At 33.3% G+C, this 11,130-nt stretch overlaps 1 long non-coding RNA gene across 1 annotated transcript; it reads left to right on the top strand.

Moving 5' to 3' along the window:
• On the top strand, positions 1 to 658 carry LOC120188958. The gene is made up of 3 exons (XR_005522462.1): positions 1 to 171; positions 275 to 406; positions 514 to 658. It is a non-coding gene; the product is annotated as an uncharacterized LOC120188958 (long non-coding RNA).
• The last annotated feature ends 10,472 nt before the right edge of the window (positions 659 to 11,130 follow it).

Here is an 11,130-nt window from a genome sequence, read left to right as displayed (position 1 = left end):
TTCTCCTCGCCGGCGGTACTATCTTGTCTTCTCTTCTCCCTCACCGGCGGCACCATCTTGCCTTCTTTTCTCCTCGCTTCCTTCTTTTCTCCTCGCCGGTGGTACCGTCTTACCTTCTCTTATCCTCACCGACGGTACCATCAAAATTTTCTTTAATCGGCGACACAATGAGTAAGATTTCACTCTTGATTCATTTTTTTTCTCTATTTCCCCCCTCAATTGTACTAATAGAACAAACACCCATTTGTATCTCTCATTCATGTCCTTATTTCAGTAGAAAAATAAAACAGAATGCCTCCTTTTTCTCTACTTCAACGCCCTTGTTCCCGCAGTTGTTGAACGGTTAGGTGACGCCAAACAGCCTGTTAGAGACGCCGCCAGACGCCTACTGCTCACTCTCATGGAGGTAAAGTTACCAGTTTCTTTCTGAGTTTGGGATGCTTTAATGTTTTAGGCTAAGTGGTGAAGAATTCGTCTGATTTCTAAAATGTGCGTGTGTATATATTGTTTCAGGTTTCTTCTCCAACAATTATTGTCGAAAGAGCTGGCTCTTATGCTTGGATATATAGAAGTTGGAGAGTTCGAGAGGAATTTGCGCGAACGGTTACATCATCAATCAGTCTTTTTGCATCTACTGAACTTCCAATTCAACGGGCAATTCTTCCTCCTGTATGCTCTTTAACATTTCCAAAATGGATTTTTATTTCTCGTCATGAAATGCCACAGAGATTAGCTGACATATAAATTCCTTTATCAGATTTTGCAGCTGTTGAATGACCCAAATTCGGGTGTTCGTGAATCTGTTATATTGTGCATTGAGGTCTGTGAAACATTTCTTCCAGTGTTCTTTTAGAAGAGCTTAGCAACTTGTTGACCTTATGTGTAGGAAGAATTTGACTGTCTTCAAATGAAATATGATTTGTTGTCCTTTTTTTTTTTTTATGTTGGGGTCATATTCAAAATTTTAACATATGGTTTGTAAGAACTTTCACCATACTTGAACACACAGCTAAAAGCCTGAAATATGGCTCTTACATCAGAGGCAGTTCCTCTGTTCTCAGTTATAGAAAAACATGCTGAGCTCCTCATGATAAGCTTTTTATATGCCTTTAGAGGATGGAAATTACAATGAGAAAATTAATATGAATAAACACAGGAACGTGAACTTTGTTTATTGCCATGGTAATTATATTTAACAATTAAACAAAGATAAACCATCTCAATTTAGGTTGCTTGTCACTCGAGTTTTATACCCTTTTTTGCAACAAAAAAAAAAATTCATATTCTCGTTCATGAACATTTAATACTCAATATAGAGTGTTTGTACTTGTGTTGTCTGCTCCTTGGATTGGTTTTAATGCGAGTTATTATGCAAAGTGGCGTGCTTCTATTGAAAAATGTAAGCCATTAATAGTTTTAATCTCTTGTGGAAGAACTATTCGGTAATTATTCATTCGGTGAGTTTTTTCCTTTACTATTTCTGTTTTGGATGGTTTATTAAGTGTTGCAGTAACTGAGAGCATTAGGTCCACTTCTGTTGTTATTCTTGCAAATTGCTCTTAGAGATTTCATGGGTCCTACATTAAAGGTTCTCATATTTGATGGGAAAATTCTGATAAGATAATTTCCTTTCCAGGAAATGTATACACAAGCTGGAACTCAATTAACAGTGACAACTAGGTGATAGCTGGAATAAAAAAATTGATCTCATGCAATGAGTTTTGTGATTAAATAGGCGATAATGTTCGACAGCAATTGGTGGCCGGCAGGTGAGAGTATGAGAGGAGATAATAGGTGGTGGTTGATTTTATGAAAGCATATATGATTTTAGAAATTTAGGGATGTAATTTCAGGATTTTAGGTATTTTAAAAAATTAATAATTTTAATTTTTTGAAAAAAAAAATTAAAAGAAATTAGAAACGTGTTATATATCAGGTATCTAAATGATTTTTTTAAAAGTTATTAATGGTCAAATATGTTAAATGATAATAGAATAAATATTATACATCCATGTTAAATGTTCAAATGGGGAATGGCTAAAAATGCATTCATATTCTATTTCAGGTTATTGTGAAGCAAAATGGAACATCTCAAACTTATATTTTAAGTTTTGAAGAATCATTGTTTAATTCTGTGTTTTGTTCATACACTAACATTTTCAAGTTGAATTTTTAGTTTGGATGGCATCTTTCTTTATATGTTATTGTTTCACTGTTTGGATCATTTTCTTAATTTGTTCTAATATTGGATTTAGTTGGTGTACTTATAGAAATAAAACATTTAATTTCAAAATTTTATAAAATACAATTTTATAAAAAACAACTTAAAAAAAATTTAAAAGGTAAATAACAAGAAAAATATAAAAAATGTATACATTTTTACAAAAACTAGATTCCGTAAATTGTTTTTAGAAAAAATAACCAAACAATGTAAAACATTTTACAATGCAACATCCAAACAATGTAAAATATTTTCTGGAAAATGTTTTAAGGAAATGTAATTCATTTTTCAGAAACTGTTTTCAGTAAAACAAACGGGCCTTAAGTTGTATTAATTAAAGATCAATCATTTGGCTTAGACCCTAGGTTGGTCACTAAACTTTGAATTGAGTTCAAAATGGTCTAGAATGTGATTTCTTCATGAAACACTGGTTTAAAGTAGGATTTGCGGGAATGTCTCAGGAAAGGCGGGTTAATATACGGCTAATATACAGTATTACCGGATACATTAAAATGTATTTAATAAATTCGGTTTAGCGGTACCTATTATGTTGACAACTAATAATGTTTTAGGTAGAAAATATGAAAAACTATTAAAAAATTTGGTAACCGGTAAACTTTGGTTATCGGTAAGTATCTATCTTTTTTATAAAAGTATCCATACTTTTAACATATCAAGTAAATTTTACCGGTTTTGTCATAATGAATCTGATTTTGTCATATTTTTACCTGTTATATTGTAAATTATCTATCATTTTTATAAAAGTGTCCATACTTATTTCACTGTGAAAATATATTTATTATTATCTTTAGTTAATATTGTTAAATTTAAAATCTAAATAATATTTTATAAAATATCAAAACAATCAAATAATTTTTTGTGTAAATGAAATTATTAAATTAATATTGTAGGTGGAAAACATGAAACACTATTAAAAAAATTGAAACATAAATTACATAACTTTCAAAAAAGTATATATCATTTTTATAAAAGTGTCCATACTTATTTCACTGTTGAAAACATATTTATTATTATATTTGGTTAATATTGTTAAATTTAAATTCTAAATAATATTTTATAAAATATCAAAACAATCAAATAATATTTTGTGTAAATTAAATTATTAAATTAATATTGTAGGTGGAAAACATGAAACACTATTAAATAAATTGAAACATAAATTACATAACTTTAAAAAAAGTATATATCATTTTTATAAAAGTGTCCATACATATAAAAGTAGGTCTAAGTCATGAAGAAATATTAAAAAATTGTGCTACCGGTTCATGTCGATCCAAATTAAAAATGTGTCGATCCAAAACGATATAACAGGTAAAACTATGACAAAACTGGTATAGAAATGATAAAACCGGTCAAGCGCTACCGGATACATTTAAAGTGTCGGTACTTTAATATAAGGATCGACACTTCGTGAATTTAAAAGAGAAGCAGTTTTAAATCCTATAAAGTGTCGATACTTTTAAAAAATATATCGATCCAAAACGATATACCAGGTAAAAATATGATAAAACCGGTAAAAAAAAATGATAAAACCGGTAAAACGTTACTGGATATATTAAAAGTGTCGATACTTTATATAAGGATCGACACTTTGTGAATTTAAAAGAGAAGCAGTTATAGCGCCTATAATGTGTCGATACTTTAAAAAAATATATCGATCCACAACGATATAACAGGTAAAAATATGATAAAACCGGTATCAAAATGATACCGGATATATTGAAAGTGTCGATACTTTCGTAAGTACGTGTAATAAATTATCGACACTTTCAAAGAAATAGATAATTATCCTTTCGAAAGTATCGACACCTGACATAAAAGTATCGACACTTTTGTATTTGTATCGATTAAATATAAATAACATATCCGATGAAAATATAAAGGCCATAGCTAAATATCCTCTGAAAAAAGATAGAACGGACGAGTTTTTGAAATCGAAGCGTAATTGTTGCTGTATTTCAGAAGGCGTTTCTAAAGCGAAGTTTGTTTGTTTGTTGCTGCAGTCGAATCGAAAAGTATGTTGTCGAAACCCTAATTTTTTATTATTACAGTATCGCGATAGGGTTTTTATGTGTTGTTTGGGGTTTTGGAGTAAGGAAGCATTGGGACTGATTGCAGGTAGAAATAGATATTCAAGGAAAAATATAAATGTCGATACTTTATTAAATATTATAGGTAGAAAATGATATTATAGGTTGTATAAATGTGCCGACACATTTTGGTGTGGCCATTCAAATTCTTTTGAAGAAAACCGTTTTACCACAAGAGTAGTTATCTATATTTGTATATTGAATAAAGTGTATGTAACAAAATAATTTGATTTGCGTAAACTGATATATGAAGGAAAAATGGAGTCAATGGGTTGGAAAATTGTTGGTGTAGCAGATGACTTTGAAATTGAGGCCGAGACTCGAAAGCAACCAAAGGGTGGATATATGTACTTCTGGTAAGTATCAATGTCCTTTTGTTATTATTGTTGAAATGGTAATTGGATTAAAGTATCGATAAACTTTAAATTGATTACAAATTTTAAATGTTAACAGTATGGCCGAATGCAAAAGGATGAAGGGAGATGGCACACAGAGCGGTTCGGTATGTAAAATGAAATTGACATTGAGTAGTATTAGTATTTAGTGTTAATGTATTGATTAAGAAACGTTTATGTTTAATATTAGGTGAAAAAAGATGTGAGGTCCAAATGGAATTCAATGAGTGATGCTGAAAAAGAACCTTACATCACACAGTCAAGGAATGATAGTAAAGAATACAAAGAACGGAGGAAAGCACATGAAAATAAGGTATTCATTAAACTTGTAAATACGTTGATACAAATATATAAGAACTATAACATTATATTGTTAAAAAATGTAGGAAGTGTCGACAAGATGCATCATTAAAAGGGTGAATTTATTAATTAAACACCTTAAGGAGAAGGGTCAGTTGAATGTGCTGGGAGAAATAGGTTTTGGATCGTTGATCGGAGTAAGGGATCGACCTATTCGGAGGGAATTGTGTCGATCCTTGATGGCACAATTTGACGTCAGTCAATGTATGGCTAAGTATGGTGATTATTCATTCCCTCTGGGGGTATCGACTGCTGCAGTCGTCTTGGGGGTACAAAACAAAGGCAAAAGTGTTATAGAAGTCTGTAGGAGTAAGAACTGGAAAGCACTTGCCTCCAAATATGGTTTGAATCATAAGGTGACATATGTTGAAGTTGAAGAGGATATCAAAAGTGGATCTTACTGGGGGGATGAGCTGAAGGCCCGAGTTCTATTGTACCTTATCGGGATATTTCTTTGTCCAACGGGTGATACGTCAACGAACAAGGAATATATGAAGCTCATTTGCGATGAAGGCTTGAAGGGTGAATTCAATTGGGCTGAATATATCCATTCGAGATTGATTGAATCAATAATCACCTTTAAAAAGGGCAGACAGAGATACCTCAAAGGGTGCATAGCAATCTTAGAGGTAAATGAGTTAAATCACTTTTTTGTTTTTATAAAAATATAAATTTTATTATAAATGCAGGTTGCACTGTTCGATTTTGGTCGGGCTGTGAGGCAGTGCCGGCTTATGAAAGAACCGGAGTGGCACGCATCCGTGCATGGGGAAGGAAGAGGTGGTTAGAGTGATGGTGAAGTTGAAGTTGGATAGAGGGAAGAAGCAAGAAATGGTAATAAATGTAATTAAATAATATTAAGAATATAATCAATGTCTTAATATTGTAATTTAATTTTGAAGGTTATTGGCAAGGATGTAGAGGAGGCAGTGGAGGCAGAGGAGAAGAAAGGAGGGATGGTTGTATTGGGGGATGACGGTGAGTGGGACGACGGTGAGGGAAAACATAGTAACTTCGACATTTTGATGTCTGAATTGGCTGATATAAAAAAAAACCAATTTGAAATCATGCAAAGACAATCAAGAGTCGAAGAGAAACTTGATCGAGTCGTAGAGAAACTCGAGAGAGTCGAAGATACACTTGATAGGCATAAGGGGGTAGTGGAAGGAAAAATAGATGGAGTGGTGAAAGAAGTAGAGGTGTTGAGGGGTGAAGTGGTGAAAGAAGTTGGGTGTTAAGGGGTGATATTAAGATGGTGACGGGAAAAAATTGAGGGAGTGGTGAAGGAGGTTGTGGATTTGAGGAGTGAACTTACGGGGGTGAAGGGGGGTTGATAATACTCGGATGAAGGAGCTCAATTGAAGGGTGAAATAAAAGAGATGAAGAGCTATGTAGAAAAAAAGTACGATGAACTGAAAAATATGAAGAAGAAAGAGGGAGGAGGAAGAAGAAGAGATGGAAGAAATGAGGCGGAAGGAAGTCGATGTCATTTATACACCGGAGAGTGTTATAGCAGCAGTTTGGATTCGGAATGTCCTGCACCCCAGAAGAAGAAGCAGAAGGTAAGTTTAATAAAAGAATACTTAATTTGATTTTATTATGTTGTTGTGACAAAAATTTGTATGCAAAATTGTAGGTTGAAAAAGCGGATATTCCAAGCGGAATTGATGACATCGAAGCTGCAATTTGTGATTATTTATGGAATAGCGAGTTAGAATCGGGGTAAGTGAAATATATTGTTTTGTGAGTGATATTTAAATATTTCATGACAACATATTAATCCTAATGATTCATATAGATATTCTGTAATCTCAATAGGAAATCAATTCGCTACTGTATACGACGTTGCAACGTTGAAGCCTACGGAATGGGTTGGCGGTGTGGTAAGTAGAAAGTAGAAAATGTTAAAACTTATTGAATATGTTCTGATTGTGTAATTAATTTTGTTAGGTTATCGATTTGCTCGCCTGGACCATATGCTACGATTCTCAAAAGTCACTCCGGAGGATTGGCTACCTTCCATACCTCTTAGTGGTGAGTTAAATTAATAAATATTGAAAGTAGTGTTATAGACGGTAAATTAATAATGTTTGTTGCGTAATTACAGCAACAGGCGTTGGATGCCAACAACAAAGAAAGTGTTGAGAGTATTTCTACCTTCTGGGGTGTCATATTGGATAACTATGTGAAATTCACCGACTGTGAGAAGGTAAGACACCATACCAATTGCAAATGATGTTTTCGGATATAGAATGTTGAATTTTGTCAAATTGGGTGTGAAATTTGTTGCAGATCATGATCACAATAAACTACCATAATTCACATTGGTATCTATTGGTGTTGGATATGGTAGATCGTGTTGTAACAATATATGATAGTATGTTTACAACTGAAGCAGCTAAACAGAGAGTGAAGGATGCTAAGAGATTGGTATGTATGTATGTATGTATGAAAGGACATTATGTAAATTATAATGCATAATTTTTTTGGTGCATAACTTCTTCTATTTTAATGCAGATTAAAATATTAGATTCTATAATAAGAAACGCATTTGGGTTGAGTCCTGTGGATCTCTAGGAAAGTATCCCTTGAAAAATTTCAAATTTGTGGAGCATAAGAAGAATAAGCAATTGAATGGGTATGAGATGTTATCACAAATAGAAAGCTTAATTTATGCAGTATTCATCATAATTGACATGTGTGGTTTTCAAATTTTGTAACAGATATGATTGCGGCATGTATGTGATGATGTGGATGGAATCGATCGGTTCTAAAGGGGCAACTGGTGATTTTGTAAGTGGATAGAAAAAATAGTTTGTGGTAAAATTGTTAAAAGTCGTAGATTGAATGCTGTAGTTGACAATACTTAACGTTCTGACAATTTGAATATAGGTTGTTGGAGACTGGGATCGATCGCGAATATTAACGATCTCGTAAGCCACAATCAAAATGAACGAAGACAGGAGATAACAAAAGCTGCAATATTACATAAGAATAACAAAAGGATGCAATGATGTAAATGTAGGGTTAATTTTGTATAAGATTTATAATTTTGTATACGATTTATATTTTTGTATGTGAATATAATTTTGTATACGATTTATATTTTCGCTTGCGTTGTTTTCGTTGAGGGTCATGAACATTGTTTACTACAATGCTCTGGTTGACTGAATGATTCAAACCAAACGAGTTTTCTAATTCTTCTATTAGTTTTTTCATCTCATCTCTTGCGGTTTTGAAAGACTCGTCTGTCTTTGATGCAATGTAGCATAACCTACTTGACGTTGAACGTAGAGCAGCGAACCTTGCCATTTGCATCACTTCTGGAGACACATTCAAATCAACATAGCTGGGTGCAGAAGCCTTCGCATCATTAGTCCACCTACTTTGAATCAAAGTCCCGGGCAAATATGTGTAGTCCAATTGCTTCAAAATGCGAAGTTGATGGTGACACGGAAGTCCAACGGTCTCGAATTTTTTGCAGGAGCAAATTAGAGTTTTCGTACGAGAATCAAAACTAATTTCAAATTTCCTATTTTTTTCTGCGTACTTTGACAAAATATAATGTTGACATTCATCTGATAAGGACTTAATCTCTGCCTCAATCTGGTACAATGTCTCCCGTATAAGTTCATCTTGGAACACACGAAAAGATTCGCGGGTAAAAATCGCAGCGGCATGGCTTTCAAGGTCGACCGGTTTTGTGATCTGGAAGGGCTTCGTATGGGAACTTAAGTAATACGCTTTCAACTCGTTCATACGCATTCTACTAATTCCATCTTCAATTGCACGAACAACATCTAAATATGTCTTCTTGTGTTTAGTGCAATAGCTAGTGAAGCATTCATAGACTCGCACCTTTGTGTTGAGCGAATATTGGCAAAGAAATGACTGGTTAGATATGCTTGTGCCCATAAGTGTCGTGTATTTCCCTTCTCAATCACCCATGGATGCTTTTGGACGTTGAATTCTGAAACAATCGAACGCCATTGAATATCAAATTCCTTGGTTGTCCACCAGGAAGCCATGCATTTTGAGAATGCTGCTGTAAACTTTGGGTCACCAATGTTAGCTTGTGCATTGCGAGAAAGATGCCAAGAACATAATCTGTGCTTAGCATAAGGGATAACAGATTTGATAGCCCTCTGCATTGCCCTATCCCCATCGGTTACAACGGAAATAGGTGATTTATTCATCATGGCTTCTAAAAAATTCTGTAGCACCCACTCGAAAGATTGAGACGTCTCGTCAGCGATTATGGCAGTGGCAAACACAATTGTGTTATGGTGATGATTGACACCAACAATAGGCATAATTGGTCGACCATACAAATTATCTTTGTACGTTGTGTCGAACGCAATTACATCACCGAAGCATGTGTAATCCGATCTCGATGTAGAATCCACCAAATAAGATTATACAATGCCCCCGATTCGTCTACCGAGTATGTCATAAAAACTCGGGATCATCATGTTTCTTATAATCAAAGTAGGCAATAAGCGCATTCACATCCCCATCGACGATTTCCTTTGCTTTACCTCTTTGAAGTGCATTGTAGAGGTCTTTATGTGTAAATCCAACATTATGATAGCCCCCTGCCTGCTGCGTTAAATAGTTCATTACTTGTGACGTGCCAACACCGACCTCTTTCAATGTTGTTGCCTCATCGATATCAGCCTTACTTACAGCTCTATTAGAACGCATAAATGGTGTCATAGCAGATGTGCACAATGCATGATTATGTTTCTGATCAGACTTACTTATAACCCACTGATCGTTTGTATTTGTTGCTGTAACTACGACTCTAGCCTTACATCCTGTTCTTGTGACTGGCGTATGAGCACGTTGACGATCAACAGTATTAACTTTTGATACTCGAAACCCTTATTTGGAACAACAAAATTCTTGTGTCTTCACATTCCCTTCCACGTCAAGCCGTGTTGTTCCCTTACGTGCACTAAACCCATGTTCCCGTGCGAATCCCTTGTAAAAGTGCCAACTTGATCACGTGAACAGAAGAGCTGACCAACCAATCTGTCAGATTCATCAACATTATGTACTTCATGGCATTCCTCGGTTGGCTTAACATTGTCTACATCAGTATTATCCATGGCAAAAATTTTGTTGTGCAAGTTCAGTGCTCCAGAGTTGATGGAGATGTAAGCAAAGGTTCATTTTGAACATGTTTCAGTCGTGCTGCTTTCAATAGGATGTGGCATTGGTAGTGGTAGTTAAAGGGTGGGTACACCATTAAATTCGCAGTACATATTTAGGTATGTACAATAACTACAAGTATATATTATCATTAAATTTAGGTATGTACAATAACTACATATTTAGGTATGTTTGTTAACTACATATTTAGGTATATACATCTTTTGAGTGAGTTTTAAGATATTAATTTAGTAATTATAGGCGTCTAATGATTTATTTTTTATGTTACGGTATATTATTATTAAATTAAAAACAATAAACATATATATTATATATTTATTATTATCTTTGGTTAATGTTGTTAAATTTAAATTATAAATATTATTTTATAAATATCAAAACAATCAATAATTTTTTGTGTAAATGAAATTATTGAATTAATATTGTAGGTGGAAAACATGAAACACTGTTAAAAATTGAAATATAAATTACATAACTTTTAAAAAAATATCGATCTTTTTTTATAAAAAGTATGGACACTTTCAATATAATAGGTAAACATATGATGTAATAGGTAGCGCTTATATAATGTATATGTATCGTTTATATAATGTAATAGGTAGTGGTTATATTGTAAAGTATCTATCCTTTTTATAAAAGTGTCCATACTTTTTTCACTGTGGAAAACATTAATTTAAGGTTATCTTTTGAGTGAGTTTTAAGATATTAATTTAGTAATTATAGGTGTCTATGATTTATTTTTTACGTTACGATATATATTATTATTAAATTACAAATTCTAAATATTATTTTATAAAATATCAAACAATCAAATAATTTTTTGTGCAAATAAAATTATTAAATCAAATTACTTTATTCCAACCATGTG

This window comes from Hibiscus syriacus, unplaced genomic scaffold, assembly GCF_006381635.1.
Source record: "Hibiscus syriacus cultivar Baekdansim isolate YM2019G1 unplaced genomic scaffold, ASM638163v2 tig00004072_pilon, whole genome shotgun sequence".
Taxonomy (NCBI): domain Eukaryota; kingdom Viridiplantae; phylum Streptophyta; class Magnoliopsida; order Malvales; family Malvaceae; genus Hibiscus; species Hibiscus syriacus.
Note: the sequence above shows the minus strand (reverse complement) of the source record. Positions and strands in the feature narration are given on the sequence as shown.